The following is a 15952-nucleotide window of genomic DNA, read 5'->3' on the forward strand; positions in this document are numbered from 1 at the left end:
TAGAAACTCCACAGCTAGAAACTCCATCACTAGAAACTCCACAACTAGAGACTCCACAACTAAAACTCCACAACTAGAAACTCGGCAACTAGAAACTCAACAACTAGAAACTCCACAACTAGAAACTCCACAACTAGAAACTCCACAACTTGGAATGCCACAACTAGATACTCCACAACTACAAATTACACAACTAGAAGCTCCACAACTAGAAACTCTGCAACTAGAATTTCCACAACTAGGAACTCTACAGCTAAAAAGTCCGCAACTAGATACTCCACAACTACAAATTCCACAACTACAAGCTCCACAACTAGAAACTCCGCAACTAGGAACTCCACAGCTAGAGACTCCTTAACTAGAAACTCCACAACAAGAAACTCCACAACGACAGACTCCACAACTACAGACTCCACAACTAGAAACTCCACAACTAGAAACTCTACAAACAACCAGAAACTCCACAACTAGAAACTCAACAACTAGAAACTCCGCAACTAAAAACTCCACAACTATAAACTCCACAACTTGAAAAACCACGACTAGATACTCCACAACTACAAATTTCACAACTAGAAACTCCACAACTATAAACTCTGCAACTAGAAACTCCGCAACTAGAAACTCCACAACATGAAACACCACAATTAGATACTCCGCAACTACTAATTTCACAACTAGAAACTCCACAACTACAAACTCCGCAACTAGAAACTCCACAACTAGAAACTCCACAACTAGAAACTAAACAACCAGAAACTCCGCAACTAGAAACTCCACAACTAGAAACTCAGCAACTACAGACTCCGCAACTAGAAAACTCCGCAACTAGAAACTCCACAACTAGAAACTCCACAACTACAGACTCCACAACTACAGACTCCACAACTACAGACTCCCCAACTAGAAACTCCACAACTAGAAACTCCACAACCAGAAACTCCGCAACTAGAAACTCCACAACTAGAAACTCCACAACCAGAAACTCTGCAACTAGAAACTCCGCAACTAAAAATTCTTAACAAGAAACTCCACAACTTGAAACACCACAACTAGAGACTCCACAACTACAAATTCCACAACTAGAAACTCCACAACTTAAAACTCTGCAACTAGAAACTTCGCAACTAGAAACTTCGCAACTAGAAACTAACAGCTAGAAACTCCACAACTTGAGACTTCGCAACTAGAAACTCGGCAACTAGAAACTCAAGAACTTGAAAGTCCACAGCTAGAAACTCCGCAACTAGAAACTCCACAACTAGAGACTCCGCAACTAGAAACTCCACATCTTGAAACTCTGCAACTCGAAACTCTGCAACTAGAAACTCCGCAACTGGAAAATCCACAACTAGAAACTTCACAACTAGAGACTCCGCAACTAGAAACTCCACAATAAGAAATTCCACAACTAGAAACTCCACTACTAGAAACTCTACAACTAGAGAGTGCACAAGTGGAGACTTCGCATTTACAAACTCCTCAGATAAAAACTACGCAACTAGAAACTCCACGACTAGAGAGTCCATAAGTAGAAACTCCACAGCTAGAATTTCCACAACTAGAAACCCCACAACTAGAAACTCCGCAACTAGGAACTCCGCAACTAGAAAATCTACAACTAGAAACTCGAAAACTAAAAACTCCAACTAGAAACTCTATAACTAGAAACTCCACAATAAGAAACTCCGCAACTAGAAACTCCACAACTAGACACTGCACAACTGGAGACTTCACATTTAGAAACTCCTCAGATAGAAACTACACAACTAGAAACTCAACGACTAGAGAGTCCATAAGTAGAAACTCCACAGCTAGAATTTCAACAACTAGAAACCGCACAACTAGAAACTCCGCAACTAGGAACTCCGCAACTAGAAAATCTACAACTAGAAACTTGAAAACTAAAAACTCCAACTAGAAACTCCAACTAGAAACTCCAACTAGAAATTCCATAACTAGAAACTCTACAACTAGACACTTCGCAACTAGAAATTCCACAACTAGAGTCTCCACAACTAGAAAACTTCGCAACTTCAAACTCCACGACTAAAAACTTCACAACTAAAACTCCACAACTAGAAACTCCTTGACTAGAAACTCCACAAACAGAAACTCCACAACTAGAAACTCCACAACTTGAGACTTTCCAACTAGAAACTCGGCAACTAGAAACTCAACAACTAGAAACTCCACAACTGGAAACTTCGCAACTAGAAACTCCACAACTAGAAACTCCACAACTAGAAACTCCGCAACTAGAAACTCCACAGCTAGAAAGTCCGAATTTAGAAACTCTGCAACTATAAACTCCGCAAATAGAAACTCCACAGCTAGAAACTCCACAACATGAAACACCACAATTAGATACTCCACAACTACTAATTCCACAACTAGAAACTCCGCAACTAGAAACTCCGCAACTAGAAACTCCGCAACTAGAAACTCCACAATTAGAGATTCCACAACTAGAACCTCACAACTACAGGCTCCACAACTGCAGACTTCACAACTAGAAACTCCACAACTAGACACTCCACAACCAGAAACTCCACAAGTAGAAACTCCCCAACTAGACACTCCGCAACTAGGAACTCTACAACTTCAAAGTCCACAACGAGAAACTTCACAACTTGAAACTCCACAACTAGATACTCGTCAACCATAAACTCCAAAACTAGAAACTTCACAAGTAGAAACTCCCCAACTTGAAACTCCGCAACTTGAAACTCCGCAACTAGAAACTCCGCAACTAGAAAACTCCGCAACTACAAACTCCGCAACTAGAAACTCCGCAACTAGAAACTCCACAGCTAGAAACTCCATCACTAGAAACTCCACAACTAGAGACTCCACAACTAAAACTCCACAACTAAAAACTCCATTACTAGAAACTCCACAAATAAAAACTCCACAACTAGAAACTCCACATCTTGAGACTTTGCAACTAGAAACTCGGCAACTAGAAACTCAACAACTAGAAACTCCACAACTAGAAACTCCACAACTAGAAACTCCACAACTTGGAATGCCACAACTAGATACTCCACAACTACAAATTACACAACTAGAAACTCCACAACTAGAAACTCTGCAACTAGAATTTCCACAACTAGGAACTCTACAGCTAAAAAGTCCGCAACTAGATAGTCCACAACTACAAATTCCACAACTACAAACTCCACAACTAGAAACTCCGCAACTAGGAACTCCACAGCTAGAGACTCCTTAACTAGAAACTCCACAACAAGAAACTCCACAACGACAGACTCCACAACTACAGACTCCACAACTAGAAACTCCACAACTAGAAACTCTACAAACAACCAGAAACTCCGCAACTAGAAACTCAACAACTAGAAACTCCGCAACTAAAAACTCCACAACTATAAACTCCACAACTTGAAAAACCACGACTAGATACTCCACAACTACAAATTTCACAACTAGAAACTCCACAACTATAAACTCTGCAACTAGAAACTCCGCAACTAGAAACTCCACAACATGAAACACCACAATTAGATACTCCGCAACTACTAATTTCACAACTAGAAACTCCACAACTACAAACTCCGAAACTAGAAACTCCACAACTAGAAACTCCACAACTAGAAACTAAACAACCAGAAACTCTGCAACTAGAAACTCCACAACTAGAAACTCAGCAACTACAGACTCTGCAACTAGAAAACTCCGCAACTAGAAACTCCACAACTAGAAACTCCAAAACTACAGACTCCACAACTACAGACTCCACAACTACAGACTCCCCAACTAGAAACTACACAACTAGAAACTCCGCAACTAGAAACTCCACAACTAGAAACTCCACAACCAGAAACTCTGCAACTAGAAACTCCGCAACTAAAAATTCTTAACAAGAAACTCCACAACTTGAAACACCACAACTAGAGACTCCACAACTACAAATTCCACAACTAGAAACTCCACAACTTGAAACTCTGCAACTAGAAACTTCGCAACTAGAAACTTCGCAACTAGAAACTAACAGCTAGAAACTCCACAACTTGAGACTTCGCAACTAGAAACTCGGCAACTAGAAACTCAAGAACTTGAAAGTCCACAGCTAGAAACTCCGCAACTAGAAACTCGACAACTAGAGACTCCGCAACTAGAAACTCCACATCTTGAAACTCTGCAACTCGAAACTCTGCAACTAGAAACTCCGCAACTGGAAAATCCACAACTAGAAACTTCACAACTAGAGACTCCGCAACTAGAAACTCCACAATAAGAAATTCCACAACTAGAAACTCCACTACTAAAAACTCTACAACTAGAGAGTGCACAAGTGGAGACTTCGCATTTACAAACTCCTCAGATAAAAACTACGCAACTAGAAACTCCACGACTAGAGAGTCCATAAATAGAAACTCCACAGCTAGAATTTCCACAACTAGAAACCCCACAACTAGAAACTCCGATACTAGGAACTCCGCAACTACAAAATCTACAACTAGAAACTCGAAAACTAAAAACTCCAACTAGAAACTCTATAACTAGAAACTCCACAATAAGAAACTCCGCAACTAGAAGCTCCACAACTAGACACTGCACAACTGGAGACTTCACATTTAGAAACTCCTCAGATAGAAACTACACAACTAGAAACTCAACGACTAGAGAGTCCATAAGTAGAAACTCCACAGCTAGAATTTACACAACTAGAAACCGCACAACTAGAAACTCCGCAACTAGGAACTCCGCAACTAGAAAATCTACAACTAGAAACTTGAAAACTAAAAACTCCAACTAGAAACTCCAACTAGAAACTCCAACTAGAAATTCCACAACTAGAAACTCTACAACTAGACACTTCGCAACTAGAAATTCCACAACTAGAGTCTCCACAACTAGAAAACTTCGCAACTTCAAACTCCACGACTAGACACTTCACAACTAAAACTCCACAACTAGAAACTCCTTGACTAGAAACTCCACAAACAGAAACTCCACAACTAGAAACTCCACAACTTGAGACTTTCCAACTAGAAACTCGGCAACTAGAAACTCAACAACTAGAAACTCCACAACTAGAAACTTCGCAACTAGAAACTCCACAACTAGAAACTCCACAACTAGAAACTCCGCAACTAGAAACTCCACAGCTAGAAAGTCCGCATTTAGAAACTCTGCATCTATAAACTCCGCGAATAGAAACTCCACAGCTAGAAACTCCACAACATGAAACACCACAATTAGATACTCCACAACTACTAATTCCACAACTAGAAACTCCGCAACTAGAAACTCCGCAACTAGAAACTCCGCAACTAGAAACTCCACAATTAGAGATTCCACAACTAGAACCTCACAACTACAGGCTCCACAACTGCAGACTTCACAACTAGAAACTCCACAACTAGACACTCCACAACCAGAAACTCCACAAGTAGAAACTCCCCAACTAGACACTCCGCAACTAGGAACTCTACAACTTCAAAGTCCACAACGAGAAACTTCACAACTTGAAACTCCACAACTAGATACTCGTCAAATATAAACTCCAAAACTAGAAACTTCACAAGTAGAAACTCCACAACTTGAAACTCCGCAACTTGAAACTCCGCAACTAGAAACTCCGCAACTAGAAAACTCCGCAACTACAAACTCCCCAACTAGAAACTCCGCAACTAGAAACTCCACAGCTAGAAACTCCACAACTAGAAACTCCACAACTAGAGACTCCACAACTAAAACTCCACAACTAAAAACTCCATGACTAGAAACTCCACAAATAAAAACTCCACAACTAGAAACTCCACATCTTGAGACTTTGCAACTAGAAACTCGGCAACTAGAAACTCAACAACTAGAAACTCCACAACTAGAAACTCCACAACTAGAAACTCCACAACTTGGAATGCCACAACTAGATACTCCACAACTACAAATTACACAACTAGAAACTCCACAACTAGAAACTCTGCAACTAGAATTTCCACAACTAGGAACTCTACAGCTAAAAAGTCCGCACCTAGATACTCCACAACTACAAATTTCACAACTACAAACTCCACAACTAGAAACTCCGCAACTAGGAACTCCACAGCTAGAGACTCCTTAACTAGAAACTCCACAACAAGAAACTCCACAACAACAGACTCCACAACTACAGACTCCACAACTAGAAACTCCACAACAAGAAACTCTACAAACAACCAGAAACTCCGCAACTAGAAACTCAACAACTAGAAACTCCGCAACTAAAAACTCCACAACTATCAACTATAAACTCCACAACTTGAAAAACCACGACTAGATACTCCACAACTACAAATTTCACAACTAGAAACTCCACAACTATAAACTCTGCAACTAGAAACTCCGCAACTAGAAACTCCACAACATGAAACACCACAATTAGATACTCCGCAACTACTAATTTCACAACTAGAAACTCCACAACTACAAACTCCGCAACTAGAACCTCCACAACTAGAAACTCCACAACTAGAAACTAAACAACCAGAAACTCCGCAACTAGAAACTCCACAACTAGAAACTCAGCAACTACAGACTCCGCAACTAGAAAACTCCGCAACTAGAAACTCCACAACTAGAAACTCCACAACTACAGACTCCACAACTACAGACTCCACAACTACAGACTCCCCAACTAGAAACTCCACAACTAGAAACTCCACAACCAGAAACTCCGCAACTAGAAACTCCACAACTAGAAACTCCACAACCAGAAACTCTGCAACTAGAAACTCCGCAACTAAAAATTCTTAACAAGAAACTCCACAACTTGAAACACCACAACTAGAGACTCCACAACTACAAATTCCACAACTAGAAACTCCACAACTTGAAACTCTGCAACTAGAAACTTCGCAACTAGAAACTTCGCAACTAGAAACTAACAGCTAGAAACACCACAACTTGAGACTTCGCAACTAGAAACTCGGCAACTAGAAACTCAAGAACTTGAAAGTCCACAGCTAGGAACTCCGCAACTAGAAACTCCACAACTAGAGACTCCGCAACTAGAAACTCCACATCTTGAAACTCTGCAACTCGAAACTCTGCAACTAGAAACTCCGCAACTGGAAAATCCACAACTAGAAACTTCACAACTAGAGACTCCGCAACTAGAAACTCCACAATAAGAAATTCCACAACTAGAAACTCCACTACTAGAAACTCTACAACTAGAGAGTGCACAAGTGGAGACTTCGCATTTACAAACTCCTCAGATAAAAACTACGCAACTAGAAACTCCACGACTAGAGAGTCCATAAGTAGAAACTCCACAGCTAGAATTTCCACAACTAGAAACCCCACAACTAGAAACTCCGCAACTAGGAACTCCGCAACTAGAAAATCTACAACTAGAAACTCGAAAACTAAAAACTCCAACTAGAAACTCTATAACTAGAAACTCCACAATAAGAAACTCCGCAACTAGAAACTCCACAACTAGACACTGCAGAACTGGAGACTTCACATTTAGAAACTTCTCAGATAGAAACTACACAACTAGAAACTCAACGACTAGAGAGTCCATAAGTAGAAACTCCACAGCTAGAATTTCAACAACTAGAAACCGCACAACTAGAAACTCCGCAACTAGGAACTCCGCAACTAGAAAATCTACAACTAGAAACTTGAAAACTAAAAACTCCAACTAGAAACTCCAACTACAAACTCCAACTAGAAATTCCACAACTAGAAACTCTACAACTAGACACTTCGCAACTAGAAATTCCACAACTAGAGTCTCCACAACTAGAAAACTTCGCAACTTCAAACTCCACGACTAAAAACTTCACAACTAAAACTCCACAACTAGAAACTCCTTGACTAGAAACTCCACAAACAGAAACTCCACAACTAGAAACTCCACAACTTGAGACTTTCCAACTAGAAACTCGGCAACTAGAAACTCAACAACTAGAAACTCCACAACTGGAAACTTCGCAACTAGAAACTCCACAACTAGAAACTCCACAACTAGAAACTCCGCAACTAGAAACTCCACAGCTAGAAAGTCCGCATTTAGAAACTCTGCAACTATAAACTCCGCAAATAGAAACTCCACAACATGAAACACCACTATTAGATACTCCACAACTACTAATTCCACAACTAGAAACTCCGCAACTAGAAACTCCGCAACTAGAAACTCCACAATTAGAGATTCCACAACCAGAACCTCACAACTACAGGCTCCACAACTGCAGACTTCACAACTAGAAACTCCACAACTAGACACTCCACAACCAGAAACTCCACAAGTAGAAACTCCCCAACTAGACACTCCGCAACTAGGAACTCTACAACTTCAAAGTCCACAACGAGAAACTTCACAACTTGAAACTCCACAACTAGATACTCGTCAACCATAAACTCCAAAACTAGAAACTTCACAAGTAGAAACTCCCCAACTTGAAACTCCGCAACTTGAAACTCCGCAACTAGAAACTCCGCAACTAGAAAACTCCGCAACTACAAACTCCGCAACTAGAAACTCCGCAACTAGAAACTCCACAGCTAGAAACTCCATCACTAGAAACTCCACAACTAGAGACTCCACAACTAAAACTCCACAACTAAAAACTCCATGACTAGAAACTCCACAAATAAAAACTCCACAACTAGAAACTCCACATCTTGAGACTTTGCAACTAGAAACTCGGCAACTAGAAACTCAACAACTAGAAACTCCACAACTAGAAACTCCACAACTAGAAACTCCACAACTTGGAATGCCACAACTAGATACTCCACAACTACAAATTACACAACTAGAAGCTCCACAACTAGAAACTCTGCAACTAGAATTTCCACAACTAGGAACTCTACAGCTAAAAAGTCCGCAACTAGATACTCCACAACTACAAATTCCACAACTACAAGCTCCACAACTAGAAACTCCGCAACTAGGAACTCCACAGCTAGAGACTCCTTAACTAGAAACTCCACAACAAGAAACTCCACGACAGACTCCACAACTACAGACTCCACAACTAGAAACTCCACAACTAGAAACTCTACAAACAACCAGAAACTCCACAACTAGAAACTCAACAACTAGAAACTCCGCAACTAAAAACTCCACAACTATAAACTCCACAACTTGAAAAACCACGACTAGATACTCCACAACTACAAATTTCACAACTAGAAACTCCACAACTATAAACTCTGCAACTAGAAACTCCGCAACTAGAAACTCCACAACATGAAACACCACAATTAGATACTCCGCAACTACTAATTTCACAACTAGAAACTCCACAACTACAAACTCCGCAACTAGAAACTCCACAACTAGAAACTCCACAACTAGAAACTAAACAACCAGAAACTCCGCAACTAGAAACTCCACAACTAGAAACTCAGCAACTACAGACTCCGCAACTAGAAAACTCCGCAACTAGAAACTCCACAACTAGAAACTCCACAACTACAGCCTCCACAACTACACACTCCACAACTACAGACTCCCCAACTAGAAACTCCACAACTAGAAACTCCACAACCAGAAACTCCGCAACTAGAAACTCCACAACTAGAAACTCCACAACCAGAAACTCTGCAACTAGAAACTTCGCAACTAAAAATTCTTAACAAGAAACTCCACAACTTGAAACACCACAACTAGAGACTCCACAACTACAAATTCCACAACTAGAAACTCCACAACTTGAAACTCTGCAACTAGAAACTTCGCAACTAGAAACTAACAGCTAGAAACTCCACAACTTGAGACTTCGCAACTAGAAACTCGGCAACTAGAAACTCAAGAACTTGAAAGTCCACAGCTAGAAACTCCGCAACTAGAAACTCCACAACTAGAGACTCCGCAACTAGAAACTCCACATCTTGAAACTCTGCAACTCGAAACTCTGCAACTAGAAACTCCGCAACTGGAAAATCCACAACTAGAAACTTCACAACTAGAGACTCCGCAACTAGAAACTCCACAATAAGAAATTCCACAACTAGAAACTCCACTACTAGAAACTCTACAACTAGAGAGTGCACAAGTGGAGACTTCGCATTTACAAACTCCTCAGATAAAAACTACGCAACTAGAAACTCCACGACTAGAGAGTCCATAAGTAGAAACTCCACAGCTAGAATTTCCACAACTAGAAACCCCACAACTAGAAACTCCGCAACTAGGAACTCCGCAACTAGAAAATCTACAACTAGAAACTCGAAAACTAAAAACTCCAACTAGAAACTCTATAACTAGAAACTCCACAATAAGAAACTCCACAACTAGAAACTCCACAACTAGAGACTGCACAACTGGAGACTTCACATTTAGAAACTCCTCAGATAGAAACTACACAACTAGAAACTCAACGACTAGAGAGTCCATAAGTAGAAACTCCACAGCTAGAATTTCAACAACTAGAAACCGCACAACTAGAAACTCCGCAACTAGGAACTCCGCAACTAGAAAATCTACAACTAGAAACTTGAAAACTAAAAACTCCAACTAGAAACTCCAACTAGAAACTCCAACTAGAAATTCCACAACTAGAAACTCTACAACTAGACACTTCGCAACTAGAAATTCCACAACTAGAGTCTCCACAACTAGAAAACTTCGCAACTTCAAACTCCACGACTAAAAACTTCACAACTAAAACTCCACAACTAGAAACTCCTTGACTAGAAACTCCACAAACAGAAACTCCACAACTAGAAACTCCACAACTTGAGACTTTCCAACTAGAAACTCGGCAACTAGAAACTCAACAACTAGAAACTCCACAACTAGAAACTTCGCAACTAGAAACTCCACAACTAGAAACTCCACAACTAGAAACTCCGCAACTAGAAACTCCACAGCTAGAAAGTCCGCATTTAGAAACTCTGCAACTATAAACTCCGCAAATAGAAACTCCACAGCTAGAAACTCCACAACATGAAACACCACAATTAGATACTCCACAACTACTAATTCCACAACTAGAAACTCCGCAACTAGAAACTCCGCAACTAGAAACTCCGCAACTAGAAACTCCACAATTAGAGATTCCACAACTAGAACGTCACAACTACAGGCTCCACAACTGCAGACTTCACAACTAGAAACTCCACAACTAGACACTCCACAACCAGAAACTCCACAAGTAGAAACTCCCCAACTAGACACTCCGCAACTAGGAACTCTACAACTTCAAAGTCCACAACGAGAAACTTCCCAACTTGAAACTCCACAACTAGATACTCGTCAACCATAAACTCCAAAACTAGAAACTTCACAAGTAGAAACTCCCCAACTTGAAACTCCGCAACTTGAAACTCCGCAACTAGAAACTCCGCAACTAGAAAACTCCGCAACTACAAACTCCGCAACTAGAAACTCCGCAACTAGAAACTCCACAGCTAGAAACTCCATCACTAGAAACTCCACAACTAGAGACTCCACAACTAAAACTCCACAACTAAAAACTCCATGACTAGAAACTCCACAAATAAAAACTCCACAACTAGAAACTCCACATCTTGAGACTTTGCAACTAGCAACTCGGCAACTAGAAACTCAACAACTAGAAACTCCACAACTAGAAACTCCACAACTAGAAACTCCACAACTTGGAATGCCACAACTAGATACTCCACAACTACAAATTACACAACTAGAAACTCCACAACTAGAAACTCTTTAACTAGAATTTCCACAACTAGGAACTCTACAGCTAAAAAGTCCGCAACTAGATACTCCACAACTACAAATTCCACAACTACAAACTCCACAACTAGAAACTCCGCAACTAGGAACTCCACAGCTGGAGACTCCTTAACTTGAAACTCCACAACAAGAAACTCCACAATGACAGACTCCACAACTACAGACTCCACAACTAGAAACTCCACAACTAGAAACTCTACAAACAACCAGAAACTCCGCAACTAGGAACTCCGCAACTAGAAAATCTACAACTAGAAACTTGAAAACTAAAAACTCCAACTAGAAACTCCAACTAGAAACTCCAACTAGAAATTCCACAACTAGAAACTCTACAACTAGACACTTCGCAACTAGAAATTCCACAACTAGAGTCTCCACAACTAGAAAACTTCGCAACTTCAAACTCCACGACTAAAAACTTCACAACTAAAACTCCACAACTAGAAACTCCTTGACTAGAAACTCCACCAACAGAAACTCCACAACTAGAAACTCCACAACTTGAGACTTTCCAACTAGAGACTCGGCAACTAGAAACTCAACAACTAGAAACTCCACAACTGGAAACTTCGCAACTAGAAACTCCACAACTCGAAACTCCACAACTAGAAACTCCGCAACAAGAAACTCCACAGCTAGAAAGTCCGAATTTAGAAACTCTGCAACTATAAACTCCGCAAATAGAAACTCCACAACATGAAACACCACAATTAGATACTCCACAACTACTAATTCCACAACTAGAAACTCCGCAACTAGAAACTCCGCAACTAGAAACTCCGCAACTAGAAACTCCACAATTAGAGATTCCACAACTAGAACCTCACAACTACAGGCTCCACAACTGCAGACTTCACAACTAGAAACTCCACAACTAGACACTCCACAACCAGAAACTCCACAAGTAGAAACTCCCCAACTAGACACTCCGCAACTAGGAACTCTACAACTTCAAAGTCCACAACGAGAAACTTCACAACTTGAAACTCCACAACTAGATACTCGTCAACCATAAACTCCAAAACTAGAAACTTCACAAGTAGAAACTCCCCAACTTGAAACTCCGCAACTTGAAACTCCGCAACTAGAAACTCCGCAACTAGAAAACTCCGCAACTACAAACTCCGCAACTAGAAACTCCGCAACTAGAAACTCCACAGCTAGAAACTCCATCACTAGAAACTCCACAACTAGAGACTCCACAACTAAAACTCCACAACTAAAAACTCCATTACTAGAAACTCCACAAATAAAAACTCCACAACTAGAAACTCCACATCTTGAGACTTTGCAACTAGAAACTCGGCAACTAGAAACTCAACAACTAGAAACTCCACAACTAGAAACTCCACAACTAGAAACTCCACAACTTGGAATGCCACAACTAGATACTCCACAACTACAAATTACACAACTAGAAACTCCACAACTAGAAACTCTGCAACTAGAATTTCCACAACTAGGAACTCTACAGCTAAAAAGTCCGCAACTAGATACTCCACAACTACAAATTCCACAACTACAAACTCCACAACTAGAAACTCCGCAACTAGGAACTCCACAGCTAGAGACTCCTTAACTAGAAACTCCACAACAAGAAACTCCACAACGACAGACTCCACAACTACAGACTCCACAACTAGAAACTCCACAACTAGAAACTCTACAAACAACCAGAAACTCCGCAACTAGAAACTCAACAACTAGAAACTCCGCAACTAAAAACTCCACAACTATAAACTCCACAACTTGAAAAACCACGACTAGATACTCCACAACTACAAATTTCACAACTAGAAACTCCACAACTATAAACTCTGCAACTAGAAACTCCGCAACTAGAAACTCCACAACATGAAACACCACAATTAGATACTCCGCAACTACTAATTTCACAACTAGAAACTCCACAACTACAAACTCCGCAACTAGAAACTCCACAACTAGAAACTCCACAACTAGAAACTAAACAACCAGAAACTCTGCAACTAGAAACTCCACAACTAGAAACTCAGCAACTACAGACTCTGCAACTAGAAAACTCCGCAACTAGAAACTCCACAACTAGAAACTCCAAAACTACAGACTCCACAACTACAGACTCCACAACTACAGACTCCCCAACTAGAAACTACACAACTAGAAACTCCGCAACTAGAAACTCCACAACTAGAAACTCCACAACCAGAAACTCTGCAACTAGAAACTCCGCAACTAAAAATTCTTAACAAGAAACTCCACAAATTGAAACACCACAACTACAGACTCCACAACTACAAATTCCACAACTAGAAACTCCACAACTTGAAACTCTGCAACTAGAAACTTCGCAACTAGAAACTTCGCAACTAGAAACTAACAGCTAGAAACTCCACAACTTGAGACTTCGCAACTAGAAACTCGGCAACTAGAAACTCAAGAACTTGAAAGTCCACAGCTAGAAACTCCGCAACTAGAAACTCCAAACTAGAGACTCCGCAACTAGAAACTCCACATCTTGAAACTCTGCAACTCGAAACTCTGCAACTAGAAACTCCGCAACTGGAAAATCCACAACTAGAAACTTCACAACTAGAGACTCCGCAACTAGAAACTCCACAATAAGAAATTCCACAACTAGAAACTCCACTACTAGAAACTCTACAACTAGAGAGTGCACAAGTGGAGACTTCGCATTTACAAACTCCTCAGATAAAAACTACGCAACTAGAAACTCCACGACTAGAGAGTCCATAAGTAGAAACTCCACAGCTAGAATTTCCACAACTAGAAACCCCACAACTAGAAACTCCGCAACTAGGAACTCCGCAACTAGAAAATCTACAACTAGAAACTCGAAAACTAAAAACTCCACCTAGAAACTCTATAACTAGAAACTCCACAATAAGAAACTCCGCAACTAGAAACTCCACAACTAGACACTGCACAACTGGAGACTTCACATTTAGAAACTCCTCAGATAGAAACTACACAACTAGAAACTCAACGACTAGAGAGTCCATAAGTAGAAACTCCACAGCTAGAATTTCAACAACTAGAAACCGCACAACTAGAAACTCCGCAACCAGGAACTCCGCAACTAGAAAATCTACAACTAGAAACTTGAAAACTAAAAACTCCAACTAGAAACTCCAACTAGAAACTCCAACTAGAAATTCCACAACTAGAAACTCTACAACTAGACACTTCGCAACTAGAAATTCCACAACTAGAGTCTCCACAACTAGAAAACTTCGCAACTTCAAACTCCACGACTAAAAACTTCACAACTAAAACTCCACAACTAGAAACTCCTTGACTAGAAACTCCACAAACAGAAACTCCACGACTAGAAACTCCACAACTTGAGACTTTCCAACTAGAAACTCGGCAACTAGAAACTCAACAACTAGAAACTCCACAACTAGAAACTTCGCAACTAGAAACTCCACAACTAGAAACTCCACAACTAGAAACTCCGCCACTAGAAACTCCACAGCTAGAAAGTCCGCATTTAGAAACTCTGCAACTATAAACTCCGCAAATAGAAACTCCACAGCTAGAAACTCCACAACATGAAACACCACAATTAGATACTCCACAACTACTAATTCCACAACTAGAAACTCCGCAACTAGAAACTCCGCAACTAGAAACTCCGCAACTAGAAACTCCACAATTAGAGATTCCACAACTAGAACCTCACAACTACAGGCTCCACAACTGCAGACTTCACAACTAGAAACTCCACAACTAGACACTCCACAACCAGAAACTCCACAAGTAGAAACTCCCCAACTAGACACTCCGCAACTAGGAACTCTACAACTTCAAAGTCCACAACGAGAAACTTCCCAACTTGAAACTCCACAACTAGATACTCGTCAACCATAAACTCCAAAACTAGAAACTTCACAAGTAGAAACTCCCCAACTTGAAACTCCGCAACTTGAAACTCCGCAACTAGAAACTCCGCAACTAGAAAACTCCGCAACTACAAACTCCGCAACTAGAAACTCCGCAACTAGAAACTCCACAGCTAGAAACTCCATCACTAGAAACTCCACAACTAGAGACTCCACAACTAAAACTCCACAACTAAAAACTCCATGACTAGAAACTCCACAAATAAAAACTCCACAACTAGAAACTCCACATCTTGAGACTTTGCAACTAGAAACTCGGCAACTAGAAACTCAACAACTAGAAACTCCACAACTAGAAACTCCACAACTAGAAACTCCACAACTTGGAATGCCACAACTAGATACTCCACAACTACAAATT

This window comes from Rhipicephalus microplus, chromosome 6 (assembly GCF_043290135.1).
Source record: "Rhipicephalus microplus isolate Deutch F79 chromosome 6, USDA_Rmic, whole genome shotgun sequence".
NCBI classification, from domain to species: domain Eukaryota; kingdom Metazoa; phylum Arthropoda; class Arachnida; order Ixodida; family Ixodidae; genus Rhipicephalus; species Rhipicephalus microplus.